Raw genomic sequence first — 18,251 nt, forward strand, 5'->3', positions numbered from 1 at the left:
CCATGAAATGTATTCCAGAGAGCCTCTGAAAAGTCCAGAGGGTGAAACAACTGGACTTGTGCCACCAGCTTTAATGTGGAGCTCTGCTAAGCACTGGGAGCCAGGAGCAGGGCTGAGGGAGGGACTGATGTCTGCAGACCACCAGCCAGGCATCCAAGCTCTTCTCAAACCAGCAGGACTTTCCATCTCTGAAGAGGAATCATGTCCTAAAAATCCAGACTTTGTGAACCACTGTTCCCTCTGGCACTGGTGAAGCATTTTGATTGCTAACTTGCTGCCTGCTCCAACCTCTTGAGCAATGGCTCAGGTATTCATTAATGCCAAGGACAAACACTGAAGCTTTGGGACTGCTTCTTAAACTCTTCACCAGAAGAGAGGGAAATTCATATTTTCCCTCTTGCTCATCAAGAAAGCAGGCTGGGGTGGGGATGGAAAGACTTACAAAGCCCTGGGCACACAAGGATAAGAAATTCCACTGTGGCGCTGCCTGCCCTGCTCCCCCAGCTCACAAGGGGCTCTGCTGGCATCTCACACCCCAGCTGGCTGAGCACTCAGTGCCTGCACCGTGCCAACACTGCTGCCTGAACCCTGGAGAGAGCTCCTCTAACTGCAACGTCAAGTGGCTGAACAAAGAAATGTCAGAAAACAGGGCTGGAAGGAGAATGCCTGAAGATATCAGTGAGCAGGACATCACTGGGCACTTAAAAGAATGACAAAGGCAATTTTCACAAATGGAAGGGTGAAATAAAGGAGAAATGAGAGTGAAGATTGAAAACAATTTCCTACTGTTTGGCATGCTCTAAAATTAGTGCTGTAATAGATCTCATCAGCCAGCATTTATTTTCCATTCTGAAGACAAGAATTCAAATAAGCAGCAAGAGAAGCCCTTGCTTAGCTGAACAGCCGACCTCAAACCCAGGCAGCAGCACAAACCAGGCTGCTCCAACCCAGCTGGGATTTTCAGAAGTGAAAACTCTGAGCCTCTGGAACAGGAGAGGACAGGCTGCCCATGGCAGATTTGCTGTGTTCATACAACTGTAGGAATCCCAAAGTTACAGTGCCTGGAAAGGACCTGGGGTTTCACACCAGGCTTTGGGAAAGCCCTGCTGTAAATTGTGCTGATGGCTCTCACTCCTGCTGTCCCCAAGGAACAAGCCCTGCTCACCTGGCTCTGCCAGGGGACTCCCAGAGGGAATCCCTGCAGGGATTCCCCAACAGCTCCAACATTTTGCTGTGCCTGCCCAGGGGCACAGGGCCAGCTCAAGCTCTGTCCCCAGAACTGTCCCCTGGGTCAGCAGAGCCCAGGTGGAAATGCTGGCACACATCTGTACCCCACTTGCTGCTGTGCTGATCTGCACCTCTTGGGGAGCAGCCCCACAAAGGCTGGCACAAACAAATGCTAGGTGGTTTTGAACTCAAAAAAGCCAACAGCAAATATCTACAGGCCTCATCTCGCTGCTCCCACAGCTCCCTCCTCCAAGCACACAGATACCTGTAAAGGTATTTTACACACAGGGGGGCTGGGGACACACAGCAGGGCCTGGGGGGCTCTGGAAAAGCCCCCAGACCCAGGGGGAGCAGCAATGGAAGCACTGATGTGATGCACCCACTGCTCTTTCAAAGTTTAAGAACAAACCCCTGATGGCAGAGGAGAACTGGCAGCATCACTCAGCGATGAGGTGTCAGAGATATTTCAGGCAGCCATTCCTGAAATATATTCTCATGCAGAAACCCAGAAAAAGTCACCTCCTCACTCCCCCAGCTGCCTCTCTTTGCATTACTGCTAACATGGATGTGACTCACTAGAGCTGGGTTTATATTAAACTCCTGAAACAGATTGTTTGGCTGTTATGTAAATCCAGTAAATGTTAAAACACCAGAATAAATCAGTCAGGCAGTTACCACTGCCAGCTCTCCAGAGACATCCAAGAGACTGATTTTTTTTTAAAAGGTAGAGGTGGTAAGAGATGAGGGGGAAACAATAACAGCAACAGTAATAACAATAACAACAACAATGATAACAACAATATTGATACTAATATAATCACCACCACATAAAAATAAATTAATAATAAAATAAAAAAATAAAATATGATGATGATGATGATGATGATGATGATGATAATAATAATAATATCACCACAGCCTTTCAGCACTTTTCAGGGAGAGCTGTGCCAGTGGCTGCATGCCCTCACCACTGCTGATACCAGTGTCCTGCCCAGCCATATACAGGCAAATCCCCCAACTTCTGTGCACAGGTTATGCAGCATCACCTGCACAGGACACAACCTCTGTGGCAACAGAAGTGCCACACCATCTGAACCTGCAATGTGACCTCAGGGGGGTCAATCTGTATGACAGCACTGATGCTGGGGTTAGGACTTCAGCATATCATAGTTTAAAATAAAATAAGCCCCAAACAAGGCATGAGCATGGTTCTTCCCATCTTGCCACTGGGAAGGAGGTTCCTCTTTAGGCGCTGCCTCTCTCCCATGGTGCAGAGGGCATTTGCCACTCAGAGAACAGTCTCCTGCTCACAGTGACACCAGCAAGCCAGCACAGGAACAGATTTTAAAATTTGCAAACACAAGTGCTTTTACCCGAAACCTGACTCCAGGTTTATAAACAGTCTATGGGCCAAAGGATTAGTCAGAAAAATTATCTGGCAAATAATCTGCAAGAATAAGCAAAACCAGAGCATATCACCATCTGCTCATGGGTAACTCCTAAGGCAGAAATGAGGAACCTTCAAATTAAAGCCTTCACTCTGTATGTGATTGTTGATAACCAGGCCATTGCACTCAGAAGGCTCCCAAAGCTACATCAGCAACCAAAAAAGGAAGCAGGTGGAAATTAGGACCCCAAATCTGAGCTGCATGCTGGCTGAGCTGCCACTTGCATGGGCTACACAGCTCAGACCAAGCACCAGCTGGAGCCTGTGGATCTCCAGAAACGAGAGCCCCTCTGGGATGTCCCCACCACTGGGCACATCTGGACAGGCACATCTGGGCAGGAGACAGCGACCTGCCCAGCCCCTGCACGGGCAGAGCACAAGTTCCATTCGCAGCTGCCCTGGAGATGAGACTGCAGAGCACTGAAATGAAGAGATCTCTGAGCTGTGTTTAATTAAACACAGTCTGGGGAAGTCTCTGCTTTTGTTCAACACTGCCTCAAAAGAAAAGGGCTGAGTAATCCACCAGTGGGGAAAAACACACTCTTTAGCTACAAGGTGTTATTATTATAGGCTTAATATCAAAATGGCTTGTTCAGCTTATTAGGCTAGAGCAAACAGTGCCAGCCTTGGCAAGGCTGATATTACAGCTCTGTATTGCACACTTACATAAGCACTGCAGGTCTGCATGGAGAGGAGTCTCTGTCTGGAGAGGGAAGGCAATGATTTGCACAGGTTTCTGTGGCGCAGTAAAACTGGTCAGACAGACAGGAGAGGAGTTTGTCTGTCCTGGGCACCAGCAGGAATGGTGCAGCAAGGGCAGGGAAACCTGGTGGAGCTGATCTCCCTGACTGGGGCCAGCAGCAGCACGGGTGGGTGGCTGCAGCAGCTCCACACCCAAGGGCACAGCAAGGCCAGCAGGGAAACACTCCTCAGGACACTAAGGACACTGACCAGCACCCAAGGGCACAGCAAGGCCAGCAGGGAAACACTCCTCAGGACACTAAGGACACTGACCAGCACCACACCAAGGCCACTGACCTCACACCTGATTAACCCAGGAGCCCTGGGCTCCTCCTTCTGCAGAACACAGGTGATCACCAACATGCAGGGAAAAGGTTCTGGAGCAGAGCTTAAGTTACTGCTGCTGAGCTGCTGAGCCTGCCCTTGGGGACAGCCCCCAGCAGCAGCCAGGGATTGCTGGTGGCTCTGCAGCACGGTGGGGTTGGTGATGCAGCTCTGCCTCCACACCCACTCACCCGCCTGAAGGTGCAGCCAGCCCCAGGCTGACCCCCCATCTCAAACACCCAAGTTGTTGCAGATAACAATTCTAAGTACCTGAGACTTTCAAGACACCATGACATTTAAGGATCTTTTTTGAGTATTTGGTGCAGTAGAAGCTTTCACTTCTCAAGTTGAAAAACAAACCCCTTCTCTGTCTTTTATTTGTTAATTAAATGTGTTCATTGTATTCAGATCTCATTTTTTTGTGCATAATGTTTTGCCCATCTGTTTGATTAAAAAAGAACCCAACCACCCGGCTTCATTAAGTTAATTGGATGCATTCAGTCTTTGGTTAATATTCTGAAGTAGTTTACAATTATTCTCCCCAGTTATTAAATCTCCTCTGAGGATCTTATTTTCTGTACTAGACTCTTTATTAGCCAGCACTTGAGCTGGACTGAGTTTGCCCACTCTTACCCACATGCAAACATCCCACCAACTCCTTTAATGGTTTGTGATCTAAGACATGGAGATAAATTTGTGCTTAAGCTGACACCCTTCAGCTCATCCTGACCTCAAACCACAGCACCTTCCTCCCTCTGGACAAGAGGCTCAACACTGCAGGAGGATGATGAAGTATTAAAGAGAGAACTACAAATTCTGTGTCCTGTGGAAGCTCCCAGGTGAAATTTTGAAGAGAAAAACAGTCTCAGAAAGGCTCAGGACTGCAGGCCAAGGTGGAATCATCCTAGAGGATGAAAAGTGACACCAGCTCCATCACTGTAGCAATGGCTTGGCCAGGTGGCATCAAGTGAGTGAACCAAGTGAGCCTTGCTGGCAGTGCAGTGAAGGGCTCTAACCTCTCTTAGGGTTCAGGTTTCTGTAAAATTTGTGGTCAGGCAACCTCCCTGCATCCTGGACCTCCAAGGTGTCCCCAGTCTCTCTGCTCCACCAGAGAGAACCTGCAGTAGCTCTGAGGCTTGATGTTTACACACCCCACCATCACTGCCCATTGCTTCTCCAAATAACCCAAATTTGGCCAGCAGTGCTCTCCTAGCAGCCCAGCCCTGAATCAGAGCAGTCCCTGCTGACCCTCAGAAGAGGTAACAGGACAGGGGTTCCCCAGGACCAAGCATCAAGAGCAAGAGAAGGGAAAGAATGGCACCAGAATGATGGCAGGAAAGAGACTGAAGGTGAGAGAAGCAGCATAAGCTTGTCCTGGTATGAGCAGAAGTCATGACTGGAGCCCCTCACTTTCCCCTCCCCATAACATCTTCCCCCTCCACCTGGACATCCATATCCTTGAACACTTGTAACAAATCCTTGCAGCCCTAATCACTGCAAGACACTTGAGTCCAGGAGGACAAAGGCTCCAGAAGCTGATGGATTGCAGAGTGAGAGACAGGACTGACAGACAGGGATGCACAGCTTCAGCTTCACACGGGTCTCATTTCAGAAGGAAAACAGATGAAATAAATTTATTTTTTTACAGAAAGCTCTGATTTTCATGGTCCTAGTCCTAGCCAGCTCTAGCTGACACCAAGACCTTCCATGCTGAGAGGGAGCTGCAAGAGATGAAACTTCCCCCACATGTGCATTATGGAACTGGGACTGCTGCTCCTTCCTGAACCAGCACCAGGTTTGAGATGGAGGTTAGAAAACAAGTCAGCAGAGCATTTATAGGAAAAGCCACACTGAGTCAAGCCATGTATCCACCCTGCCCTGATTTCTGTCTCTAACAGTGGCCAGCAGTGGGTGTTGGGAGGAATGCTGCTGCAGAAACTAAGAGCTTAAAAATAGTCATGATAATGAGGAAAAAGTTTAGAGTTTGGCCTCCTGACAGCACCTCCTGGCTTCAGGCAGTCACTCAGGGAGCCCTGACAGAACACCTCTGAATTTGTCTCTAATCCATCTGAAGCTATTTTCTCAGTCCTGCAGGCAACTGAGCTCTGCAGCATGACAAGCACTGCTCAGGAAGGACAATTTGTGCCACACCTGCCAGGCAAACAGGGGAGTTCAGGCATCCCAACACCAATTCCACAGGAAGATAAACCACACACACACCCACCCCCATGACCACAGCCCAGGGTCAGCAGGAAATGCCCAGGTTAGAAAATGATCTCTTCTATTTGTTTCTGCAGCCCCAGCCCAGGCTCTATTGTTTGTATTTAAAGAAAACAGCCAGTTTTCATTCTCTTGTTATAAAAGGTGGTTACACTTGCAAGAAATCACTTGGAAGTAATTTAAGGGAAGGAGGAAGAAATTTAGAGGTTGAGGCAGCTGTGATTTGACATGGGCTGACCTGGCACCTGAGGAGAACCTTAATGACATTTCCTTCCAGCCAGCCTGTTCTCCTTGGTTCACACTGTAATTAGCTTTCCCTTTCTGACATCCAGGCAGAAAGCCTAGACCACACTTGAAAATTTGGCCACATTATTACAACTTTTCAATAGCCTGGCAACAGCATCAATTAATAGAGAGCTCACTGCCCCACTGTGCTTAATGCTTTAAGAAAGGCAAGCTTTGCCTCAAAGAGCTTAGAATCAAAGCAGGCTTTAAAAACAGAGCTTAAATGTTGGAGTTTAACTTGGCAGGCAGGTAAACACCAAACAGCTGCTTGCTCACAGATCCCCCTCCAGGAACGGGGGAGAGAACTGAGGGGGGAAAAAAAAATTTGTGAGTTGAGATAAAAACAGGTTAATAGGCTATAAAAAGAAGATAAATTATTAATAACAATTTAATTAGAATACACAGAACAAGTGATGCACAATGCAAAAGGTCACACCTGCAGACCTGTCAGGCAGGTCTCCCTGCAGTGGATGCACTGCAGGTGAGGTGGGATGATCCCCAGCTTTTGTGGAATCTTACTCAGCTAGAGTGAACAGCTCTGCAGAGAGGGGAGGGAGGTGGGATCAGGCTTCATTCCCAACAAGCTCTGCCTCCCTCCCTGAACACGTGGCCTTCCCCTGGGGACACAGTCAAAATGAAAGGGGAAGCACCAAGAGCTGGCTCTGAGGTCCTGGGAAACATAAAACAAGCTGCTCTTCTGCATCTCCCATCACCAGCAAGACTTCTTTAACTTTGCCTTCAAGGGAATTACAATTGCCAAGGACTCACTCAGACTGTTCCCAAGTGCCACCAGGGAGTAGGTGAGCTCTGGTCTGAGCTATGCCTGAATCAAAAAATAAGCAGGGCTGGAAAATTAATGTTGTTAGTCAACCTTGAGAGCAGTGCTGGCTCTCAGCCAGGGGTCACTCCAGATGTGCTCCATGTCCTGCACCCTGGGTTTTGGCTGCTTACTCCTCACTGTTCTCCTCACACATGTCCCCAGCAGGGACAATGACCTTGTCCATCTGTGAAAGGGTCACAGGTCCCAAAAGGAAAACCACAAGGCTGCAGATTTCCAAAGGGACAATCCCAGTGCTTCGATTCCCTGAATCTTATTTTTTTTCAGGCTGAATCCATCTCATGCCACAGAGCCCAGTCACATTCCTGAATGCCCATTCAGAGACACAGGTCAGCACCCATGGGAGGGGATGCCCCATCCCAGGCAGCCAGAAGGCAGCAGCCTCCCAGGGAAAAGCTGTCCCCACTAACCCAAGGAACGAGCTGGTGGCTGGTCCCATCTCCCTCCCACAGTGTGATCTGTGCCAAAGCTGGCAACAGCAGGAGCAGCCCCACAGCATTATGTAAATGACAGCTTTCCATCCTCCAGTGAAGCCACTAACACCCACAAACTCAAAAATCCCTTCAGTGGTTTCTTTCTGGGATCAGCCAATGCACCAGACAGCCCAGAGCCAGGAGAAGGATGCACCTGCCTATGAGAGACCTGCAGCAACACACAATTGCACTACAGAAGGGACATCTACCTGAAATTTGCTCCTCTCACTCCCAAGCTTCCTTGTTTTCCTTAAGATTATGCCTGCAGCTAAATGAACACATTACAGTAGAGATTTTACTCCTAATTTGTCCCTTGGGTGTTTTGCTGACCCTACCAAGAACTATATTTAAATGTGCAATTTCCTGGCTAGACTTATTTGCAGTCCCTCCCCCCTGGCTGCTTGTGCAAGTCTGGCCCAGAATCCAATTAGCTACCACCACCCTTTAAATCAAAGGAATTACACTCAAACAAGAAAAATAAAATTAAAGATTTTAATTACATCATTATTATATGTCTAAATACTTACAATTCCCATGCTTTCTGGGAGGTGGTCTCCAAAGACTAGAAAATGACAAGTTTCCAAAGCAGACAAAATTGCAGCCAGAACAAATAATTTGACTCTGCCCAGCCCAATCAGCAGAGCATGTTTGGTTTGACACACTGCAGAGCTGGATGTGGGACCTGCCTGGCACCCTGGAAGGAGCAGCTGCTTCCCAGCACCTGTGAGAGGTGTGGGGAACCCAAAGGGCTTCCAGCTTCTCACAGGAAGGAGCAGCTGCATTCCATCTGGTATTAATGCAGGAATCTGCTTTCATCAGCATCAGCACCACCCCCCCCAGTGCCCAGGAGCTGTTCCCACTGCAGCTTCCAAAGTAAAGGAACTGCTTTGCTCCTCTCAGCCCTTGAGCAGCTTCAGCTGGGGCCAGTGACACCCAGCAGTGCTCCCAGGAGTGTTCCCAGCTGGGCACAGGAGCAAGGCAAGGAGGATGTGGGTTCCCAAGGCCACAGAGCCCAGGGGCACATCAGAGGGATGTTTTATTCCTTCCCCTGTCACATCCTTTAAGGCTCCAGGGTTTGCAGGTCAGTTCCCAACTGTGTGGTCCTGTGGCTGTTCACATTTACCAGTGACCTCAGAGGACCCTCAGAGTCCTTTCTGGACAGGCTTTCCCACCCCCTCCAGCCCAGCAGCCTGTGCTCCAGCTCTTGGCTTCCTGCCTGCCTCCAGGAGCTGCTCAGCAGATCCCCCCAAACCCTGTGGCTCTGGTGAATCTCTCCAGCCAGGGGATGGGGCAGGGCAGGGCAGCAAGAGCCAGGCACTGCTGGGCTGGAAGACATCAGGAGAGCTGATTGTGTTTGGCTCAAACTTGCCAACTACCAGCTTGGGAGATGCCAGGGCCACAGAGAGGTTCAGAGGAGGTCAAGGACTTTGGAATAGCCAGGCTGCTGCTGGAAATGGTGTTTGTCAATGTCAGCAAGTAAGGAGTGGCTGGGATGAGTTTGCTTCAAGGTATCAGCTGTCAGGTCCAAACAAGCTTCAGCTCCCTCCATCCCAAGCAGTGCCTGACCTGCTGCAGGAAAGCACAGGGGTTTCACTCAGGAGCCACACTGCCACCACCCCAGCTCACTGCAGAACTAAACAACTCCTTCTGGGACAGCTCAGCCTCCTGGGCAGTGCAGCAGGGAGGGGTTCAGTGTGAGGCACAGGCTTCTTGCCAAGCAAGCAGAACAACTGCAGAGGCACTGAGTGATCCACAGGAGATGACAGTGCCAGGGACAGCTCCAGAGAGGCTCCAGTCAGTACACCTGCATGGTGGGACAGGGATTGCTACAGCACTGCCAAAATAAATGTACTGAAACACAATGATGCCCTTCCTTTTGAGGGAAACAGATAGACCAGGACATGGAGAGGGCTGTCAGACACTTTTGCAGAAAGCCATCAGCCAGGAAAACCAAATTCCCCAGGAGATGAACAACTCTGAGCCCTCTTCCCCTTCTTTTGCAGGCAGCTACACTGACAACTTGCAAAAATACTCTGCAGAGCTCCCTAACCAGTTTGATGGTGAAATGTCAGCACATTTCTAGGTTAATAAAAGCTGGGGCATGGGAGGAGAGAGGAAAGGAAGCAGATTGATTGTCTTAGACAAAGAGATTGGAATGGATTTCACAGCAGGAGCAGGTTTCAGGGCAAGGAAAAATGTATTCATACCTAAAGAGCATGGAATATTAAAGACTCTGGGTTTCATTTCCTCCACAAGGCCTGAGTGGAATGAGACTCTCAGCACTTTGCAGTAACCACAAAACATCCTCAATGAACCCAGGTGGTTTTATCCTGCTCACAGCAAAACCTCAGAAGCACCTTGGCACTGCAGCCATGGCATCAGCAGGAGGCTGGTGCACCAGGGCATGGAGCAGGCAAGGGAGAGCCAGGGACCTCCTGGGGATGAGGGGAGGGGGCTTCCCCTGGCATTCTGGGCAGGCTCTGAAGCAAAGGCAGCCCAGCAACATGCTGCTGTTGGAGTCCAACAGAAGGCACCTCTTTGGGTAACACAGAGTGCCCTGTGCATCCCCAGAGCAAATGGCAGTGCCATTTTTTGACTCAGATCTGGAGGGTTGTTTGCCATTACTGGGGCACTTCAGTGTTCTCACCTGGGCCTGATGCTGCACAGAGAAAATGCTGTCCCTGCTGTGAAGTTTATGCTCTCAGCACAATAAACAATGAGGCAGGCAGGCAGATGTTTGGGTGAGCACAAGGAAAGCTGTGTTGGTTTTGCTCTTTCATTCCTCTGGTGGCTGAGAGGATGTGCCACAGGAGAATCAGTTCCCACAGGTGGGACAACCTCATATTGTCCTCTTGCATCTCTGATAATCACTCTGCATGGAAGACAGATCCAGTGGCATTCAGGTGGAGTACAGACACTTTTCAGCTCCTTGGAAACAGCAAATTCTGAAAATTACCCAAAAATACCAGTTCTGTTCTGCATTCAGACTTAAATCAATCTATCTGGCATTAAGGAATGGACTCCAAGCAATTGCTATGAATAAAGCATGCCTTTCCACCATTCTTCAAGGCAAATTACAAGCACTGCTCACATCAAACTGCATAGAAAGGGACACAGCACCCTGGAAGAGATGCCTGATCTCTCTAACCTGGGAGTGCACATTAGTAACACAGCTGAGAACACTGAAATTCGTGCCCACTACTACCACAGGACAAGCTGAGCCAGAGGCCCTTGTTCTCACTGCTCTAACAATTCACATCCTGCTCATGCCCCACACCCCAGCCCTGAGGGGACACATCCCTGTTCCCCTGCACTCAGCAAGGACTGGCCCAACAACCTGCACTTGGGCATCCTTCACTTCTCCAGCCCCATCTGTCAGCCTGGGGATGAGGTGCTGACACAGAAGGGCTAAAGGTCTCATCTCAGCTCTGTTTTACACTCTGCCTGCTAGCCTCAGATATCATTAGCCTTTGTCAGTCAAGCTGCCTGACAGCCACAGAAAGGTCAGCCCAGATTTCAGCATCAAAGCACCTCACCAGTGAGAGGTCAGCAGATGACTCTCCTGTCCTCATACTGCACTTGAAGGAAGCACACCATTAGCAAGCAGACCCAAACCCTTGGTTCCAGCACAGACAATATCCCAGAACAGCACTGTCCAGAGAGCATTTCCACACCAGGTGTTAGGAAGTGTCAACATTAAGACCTGGCTCATTTAAGTGGTTGGCTTCCACATGGGTACTGGAATGATTTGTCACAGGAACACTGCCCCAGGTCCTCCTGCTTTTCAAGTTCTTGATTTCTTTGGCATAAGGTTACCACTTTCTACACATCACCAATATCCAAACCCACTTCTCTCTCTGTTGGGAAGGATGAGAGTTTGACAAGAAAGTCTCACAGCAATGTGTGCTTGGCAGAAAGATTTTTGAATGTAGAATCTGAACAAGGAATAGAGATGGAAGCAAGTTTTGATACAGAAGAGAAGAATTGCTGAGCCAGTCTGACTGGATAACCAAGGAGGTAAAGGGTGTGTTATTAGAAGGGGTTTTTATGGCTTAGAGCAAAGGATAAACCCACCCAAACAAGAAGATGTTTTTACCAAGCAGAAAGAGAGCACAGGCAAACAAGGCAGCAAATGTGGCAGGTAGAAAAAAGGGCTCAGAATTTTCCACTGCAAGAAAACTGAAAAACAACTTCTGGCTTAAACTGCAATGTACTGACTGTGAGTGATTGGAGAGCAGTGACATGAATATGGTAATTACAGGAGTTATGATGGGCTATAGGTAAAAGTTAAGGTATAGATTGGTTCTGCTGTATGCAGATGCTCAGCAAAGAAAAGTCTATAATGCAATGTAACCTAAACTCAGGGTGTCCAGGCCTGCCTGCAGCTGGAGCTGCCAGCTGTGGGCACAGCTCTGTCACCCACCACCCTGCACTGCTGTAACTCCTTGGGTCCAATAAACTGCATTTGGAGAGCTGCCAGGAGTCCCACATCCCTCACTCAGGCTCTTACACCTCTCCTTCCCTCCCAGTTTTCCACACTGACCTCTAAGCACTGGCAAAAGACAGGGGAGGAAGCTCTGAAGCAAGAGAACACACTTCTCCAAGGCAGCACTCAACTCATTGAGAGGCAAATTCATCCTTTTTCTTTCATGCTACCATCAGTCACTGCTCACACACTGCAGGAAGAAGCCTCCTTCCCCAGAGGAGCTGTGGTTCATGCTCACATCACATCCTTGCCAGGCTCCTAATGAGCAGGCAGCTCACACATCTTTCAGCTCCTTGTCCACAAAGTCAGGACTCCATGGGCTGGGCTGGAATGAGGGAGAGGGAGGGTCTGGCAGCAGATACCCAGCATGAGGCAACAGCTACAGACCCTCCTCTAGGCAGGGGTCCCTTTGAGCATCCCAAATTCTCTCTGAGAGACCACACTAGAGCAGCAGAGCACACAAAGGCCACCAGCAGCATCCAGCACATGAGGAGGTGCAGGGGAGGGCAGGAGAAAAGCTCTGGCAATGCCTGCAGGCTGCCAGTACCATGGTGAGGAAGCACAAAGGCAGGAGGTAGTTGAGAGTAACTTTGACAGGGCTGGACTCAACAGCAGGACAGCAGGGGAGCTGTGATAATTAGAGCCAGCCTCAGGTAGGTACACACATGCACACACTACTCCGCAAAGCTGTGCTGGCTCGTGGTTTTTTTGCTACTGCTGCCCAATTCCTTCAGCTTTATCTACTGTAGATGTGACAGCCTCCAACCAAGGGGTTCAGAGGGCTGTGCCCATGTTATTTGTGTACACCAAATCCATCCTCAGCAGCTCTTTTGGGGGTTTAGGACTCACTTCTGTTGTGTAGAATGGAAATCCGAACTACTGCTGGGAGTGGGAGAGGGAAGAAGAGACAGGCACCCACGACAGTCTCATGACAGCAAAACAGTCTTGGAGTTCATAAATACACCCTGCAAAAGCAAAGCAAAACCAAGACAGACTATGGAGTGGGTGGTCCAAGCTCTGCTGCACTCCCCAGACTGCAAGACAGAATTGTGACCAATCTCTGCAGCAGAGGCAGAGCTGAGGAGCAGCAGGAGAGCAGCAGCACCTGACTGGGAGCAGGGCTCCAGCCCAGCACTGAACTGCCACACACTGGCACCACAGTCCAGGTCAGCAGGGTAGGATGATCTCACATCCCTTGGCACCACTGATTCACACTCTCACCTCCATCCCAACCAGTCACAAATACAACACTAACACATCCTCAGAAAGTGTCATTTAGCCTGGGCTTCCCCAGCACTCAACGCTCTGTCCTCACAAGGTCACAAAATCACAGTGTCACCTGGCTGAGAAAAACAATCAGCACACCCCAAAAATATTCATGGGATGTTGCACAGGAGCTGCAGGCTTCAGGGATCTGCTGCCTTCCACCTTGGCACACAGCTCTGTGCTTAATCTGCTCTGCAGCAAGGGCTCCCACCAACCTCCCAGCTCTAAAAAGGACAGACCTCACTTACACTGCTGTGAGGGAGTGCAAACCACTGGAGACAGGGAACTGCAAAAGGCAGCAAAAAAAGTAAGGCCAAGAATTTGGCTCCACTGCCCTCAGGGAAGCAGCTGCCACAGGGCACCAGGAGCAGCAGAAAGGAAAGCTGGATTTGCATGTCTTTTCTGCTTGTCCAAGGCATACACAGAGCCTACAGCCCAGGAACAGGAGAAAGGAGAAGCATGTCTGCATCTCAGAAAGACACATGTTCAAGTGCTGCTCCAGCACATCACAGCCTTGCTGTTTACACTCACACCAAAATAATTAGAGCAGTCACTGTTAAATAGCTAACAACTTCACCATCAATTCTCTGAACAATACTGAAGAATTCATCACATTTCACAGCCACCACTCTGTAGAAACATTGAAATCACCCCAGACACAAGCAGCCTAAATTAATCCCACACAGATTCTAGCCAAAACTACAACTATTTCAGCAGTACTCACCCAAAAGTAATGCCTTCCCAGGGCAACAACCCAAAAGAAACAAATCCTCATCAAACCACACCTTATGCACAAAGCATGACTCAGCTCATGCACTGGGTGCCATCAAGAAATAAAACACAAGGGTTTATACTCAGCCAGGTTCACTCCCTAAAGCAGCAGCTTTGTGGGATATGAAGCTCCCAGCTGCCATGGGACAGCCCACGGAGAAGCTGTGTCCTCAAAAGGGTTTGGGCTTTTAGGAGAACTTCCCAGGGACACCAGCACCTGAAAACAAACAAAATTTCTCCAGTGTCATACTTGACATACGACATTTGTGCTTCTCCCTCCGTTTATATCCATATCACTTGTGCCAAAAATATAAAATAAAGTGAATATCTAATAGGTAAAATATACAATAAAACTGAAGAGTGCAATGAAACAACAAAATCTTTCTAAAAACTTAAGCCAATGGAAGAAGTGACCAACAAATCCAGGCTGCAAATTCCTAAGTAAGTTAGAACTGCAAGTTCTGCAGTCCTTGACTCAGCATCAATGGCACAGTCTATAAAATCTTTTTCTTTGATTAAGGACTCAATCCATAAAGTCACCACCTGTGCCCAAATAGACAAGCCTGAAACACCCCTGTTCTGAAGGGCTGGAACACATGTACTCACACCTCACCCACCAGCACAAACCAACAGCCACCCTCCCACTCATGGATGGAAATCACTGTGGCTTCTTCCCACCACAGCATCTTTCAGACCAGTATCCTTCTCCACTTTATCAGTTTTTAGGATCTGTTTTCTTTAGAAGGCTTCAGACACTTTTCTCCAACCATGCTAAGCTTAACTACTGTTTTAAATAAAACAACATGCTTGACCACATGGCATTTTTTGGTATTATTCACTTACCAGCTGTACCTGACACTTTATCCATCACAAATACCCCTAACCAACCTTCAGACCTGCCTCAATGACTGCAATATATCAACAACTGCTTTGCACACTTCAATCATTCCCACAGCCAGCCACACACATTCCTTTTTCCACCACTTACTTTTGGTGACTGGGTCACCTTCCTCCATGCTGGATGTTTGCTTCTTAAAGCAAGTGACATCCCATGCCCCACACCAAAAAAATGGGAAAAAAACCCTGAAAATCAGAGGAGCAACCATGAAGACAATGACATAAGAGGAAGAATTTTCACAAGGGTTAGTGGCTGTCCTTAGAGGGGTCTGTTTGCTACAGTTTATGACACAAGCCAAGAACATTTTATCTCATACCAACTCTGTACTTGGCTTTTAGGCTGATAGCTCAGGCCTTGCTTTCATCCCAGAGATGAAGGGGTAACTTGCTTCCTTGTTCTTTCTCAGCAAAGAGATGGCTCAGCTTCCTGAGTCTCCCTCTCCACCTGCCAAGCTGCAGCAGAAAGGAGCAGAGAGCACCTGCCAGAGGCTGTGCAGGAGGAGTCTCCTCCCATCCCAAGTTAGAGGTAAAAATCCACCCAAAAATCCTGCTTCCCCATCCTCCTTCCCACTCAGAGAGCTCCTGCTATGGCCTGATGCTGCCCAAAGCTGGGCTCTGCTGCTGGCTCCACACAAACCATTTCACCTGCTTGTGTTGCTGCACTGAGCATCCCCACAGGGCCCTGGAAGCGAGGGAGATCTCTCACACAGGCAGAACCTGCCTGCCCCTACACCCAGCACTTGTCAGGGCTTTGAGCAGCTGAACAGACCCATCCAGCTGTGCTCTAGGGCACCAAAGGGTATCCTCTCTCCAGGCATCTCCCCAAGGCAGACTAATTGCACACACACTGATTTCACATCCTACCAAACTGCCTTCCACAGCTCCAGCACTGACAAAATCCTCACACCGAGCTCTTCACCAGCACACAGCCCTTCTCCACTAGCTTGGTGTGCCTGGATTTATCCTCTCTGCCCTCAGCCAGGCAGATATCTCCTCTGGAGACCAAAGCCAACCTGCTAGAAGCCATCCAGCAACCTCAGCCTTTTTCTGAAACCTCTTACAGAAGAAGTTTCTCCTTCCCCTGTCCCTAGGTAGCAACAAGCCTATAAAGGCTCTTCTAAGGTCAGCATTGACATTGAAGATTTGGCTTTCAGACAGAACTGTTCTTTCCACAGTTCATCAGAAAGTGGCACAAACACAGGGTTAAAACATCCTTCAGTAGCTTCAGGGAACAAATATCAGCAAAAAGAGATGCTCCACTCTGCAAGAAGAGCCTTGGCTGAAGCACAGTGACACAGCACAGTGCTACCTCTTCACACCCAGCTGAGGTCTAAACCACAGAAATTTTTGCCATGACCACTGCCTAAAGAGTGCTTCTTGCTCCAGCAAAGAGAACACTGCGACACCATCCTTCCAGCCATCCCCTCTGCTGCAGGCTGAGCACATCCCTGCTGCAGCCACCCCACAAGAGCCCAGCAGGGGAAGGGAAATGCCACAACCCCTTCCCAGCAAAAGAAAAGCTGGGCCTTGAAAGCCTAGCTAGTGCAAGGACAATTAGTTGTATCAGGCAAAGGCATTTAGGGTTTAATGAGCACATTAATTAGAGAGCACGGAGCAGCAGCACAGGTTTGAAAGCCATGGCAGAAGTTCAGCACCTTCTGGCTGTGTGAAGGGGAAACTCACTGCTCTGAACAATGCCAGGACAGGTGAGGTCCCCTGGCAGCTTCAGTCCAGGAGCAGCTGCATGGGCAGCTCTGCCCATATTCTCCAAGTCAGGAGCTGTCCTGGGAGCACTCCTACATACCCCACTCCAAGCCACAAGAGCCATCCCAAACTCCTGGAGAAATAGCTGGAGACAGCTCCAGACAGAAGGCACTTCACACCAGCAAACAGCTTCCCTGGAGGAAAGAAATCTCTTGGGACTCGGTGGCCTGGCACCTGCTGTGACTTAATGCCCAGCCTTCAGACCAAACCAACCCATGACATGCCTGAACTCCTTGCTGGAATGATAAAAGCCTGGTGCTTACGCTCCTGGTTGCTAAGATCTGACCTTCTCCAGGCAAAAGCCAAGGGAGCAAGCCCAGGAAAGCAAATTTATTGCTCTCCCTGGAGTTTAATCCCATTCACAGCAGGCATCCCAGCCTAAGCACGGGGGTCACACAGCAAACCATGCACAGGACACGCTGGAGCACAGCCCCAGCACGCTGGCTTTGGCTCTTCAAGCAACTGAGATAGCAGCTCTGTGCTCTCCTTATCCAGTTTCGAAAGCAACACTTCAAAGCCATCCCGTGTCAAACTCCAGAACAAACTGGAGCTGCCAGAGATGCCTCACAGGGAGGAAGTTAACACATGATGGGAAGATTAATGTGGAATTGCAGACTACTGTAAACAGAAAAGCAACAGCTTCCTATTAAACAAAACCTTCTCCATTAAGTTACAACTACAACAGAGGGATAATTTTACCTTCATCAGAGCAGCTGAAGAAAGTGGGTACCATTGCAGGATCAGCAGTTTTCCTGGTTCACAGCACACAGGCCACCGGGAGCTGCAGGTCATTGTCCCTCAGAGCCAAGGCAAGCAGAGAGGAAGATAAGCCCCTCTCACCTGGCTGCCAGGTGTGCGCTCCGAGACACGGCCGGGGCAGCACGGCTCGGCCCGGGGCACCCACCCACGGGAAAACCCAAACTCTGAGGAGCTCAGGCCGATCCCAAGGGCAGCAAGGAGGGTTAGGAAGCCGTGACAAACCTGCACGGAGCTCACCGTACTCCTCACCTTCTTCTCTGCCCCCTGGAGAAAAGGGCGAGGGATGGCCGGCACTGCCCAAACTGCTCAAAACCCAGCTTTCGGAAGGATTTCATTTTTTCCCATTTCTTTTTGAGCTCGGTAAAACCATCACCTCCGGAGCTGCAGCTGCCGGGCGCATCCCCGGCCGCGCCGCGACGGCGACTCCCGCAGCCCGGAGGATGCGGCGGCCGCCCGTGTCCACCCGCGCCGACCGCCGGGTCCCACCCGCGTCCCCTCCACCGCGGCCGGGACGCTGCCCGTGGGCTGTCCCCGCGGGCTGTCCCCCCAGCGCGCCACTCGGAGCTCGCAGCTCGGGGGGCTCCGTTCGCGGGGGTCGCCCGGTCCCCGGGGCCGCTCACCTGCGCTCGGAGCCGTCGCCGGCTCCCGCCCGCCCCGCGGCGCCGCCGTTCGCGCCGCCCGCCCCGCCCCGCATTGGCCGCGCGGGGCCGGCGCGCGCCGCGCCCCGCCCCGCCCCGCCCGCGCCCGCCCCGC

The 18,251-nt window shown here is 50.0% G+C and overlaps 1 protein-coding gene across 3 annotated transcripts in view; it reads right to left on the minus strand.

Annotated features, from left to right (window-relative positions):
- CAMKK1 (calcium/calmodulin dependent protein kinase kinase 1) overlaps positions 1 to 18,178 on the minus strand; it is a 93,276-nt gene extending 75,098 nt beyond the window's left edge. For 2 of the 3 annotated variants that reach the window (XM_009094892.4, XM_050981862.1), the window contains exon 1: positions 17,439 to 17,861. The gene's annotated coding sequence lies outside the window, so the exon portion shown is untranslated. Of the gene's footprint in view, positions 1 to 17,438; positions 17,862 to 18,118 lie in introns of those variants that run through there. The other variant, XM_030231833.2, reaches the window with a different exon arrangement.
- Between the last annotated feature and the right edge of the window lie 73 nt (positions 18,179 to 18,251).

This window comes from Serinus canaria, chromosome 19 (genome assembly GCF_022539315.1).
Source record: "Serinus canaria isolate serCan28SL12 chromosome 19, serCan2020, whole genome shotgun sequence".
Lineage (NCBI taxonomy): Eukaryota > Metazoa > Chordata > Aves > Passeriformes > Fringillidae > Serinus > Serinus canaria.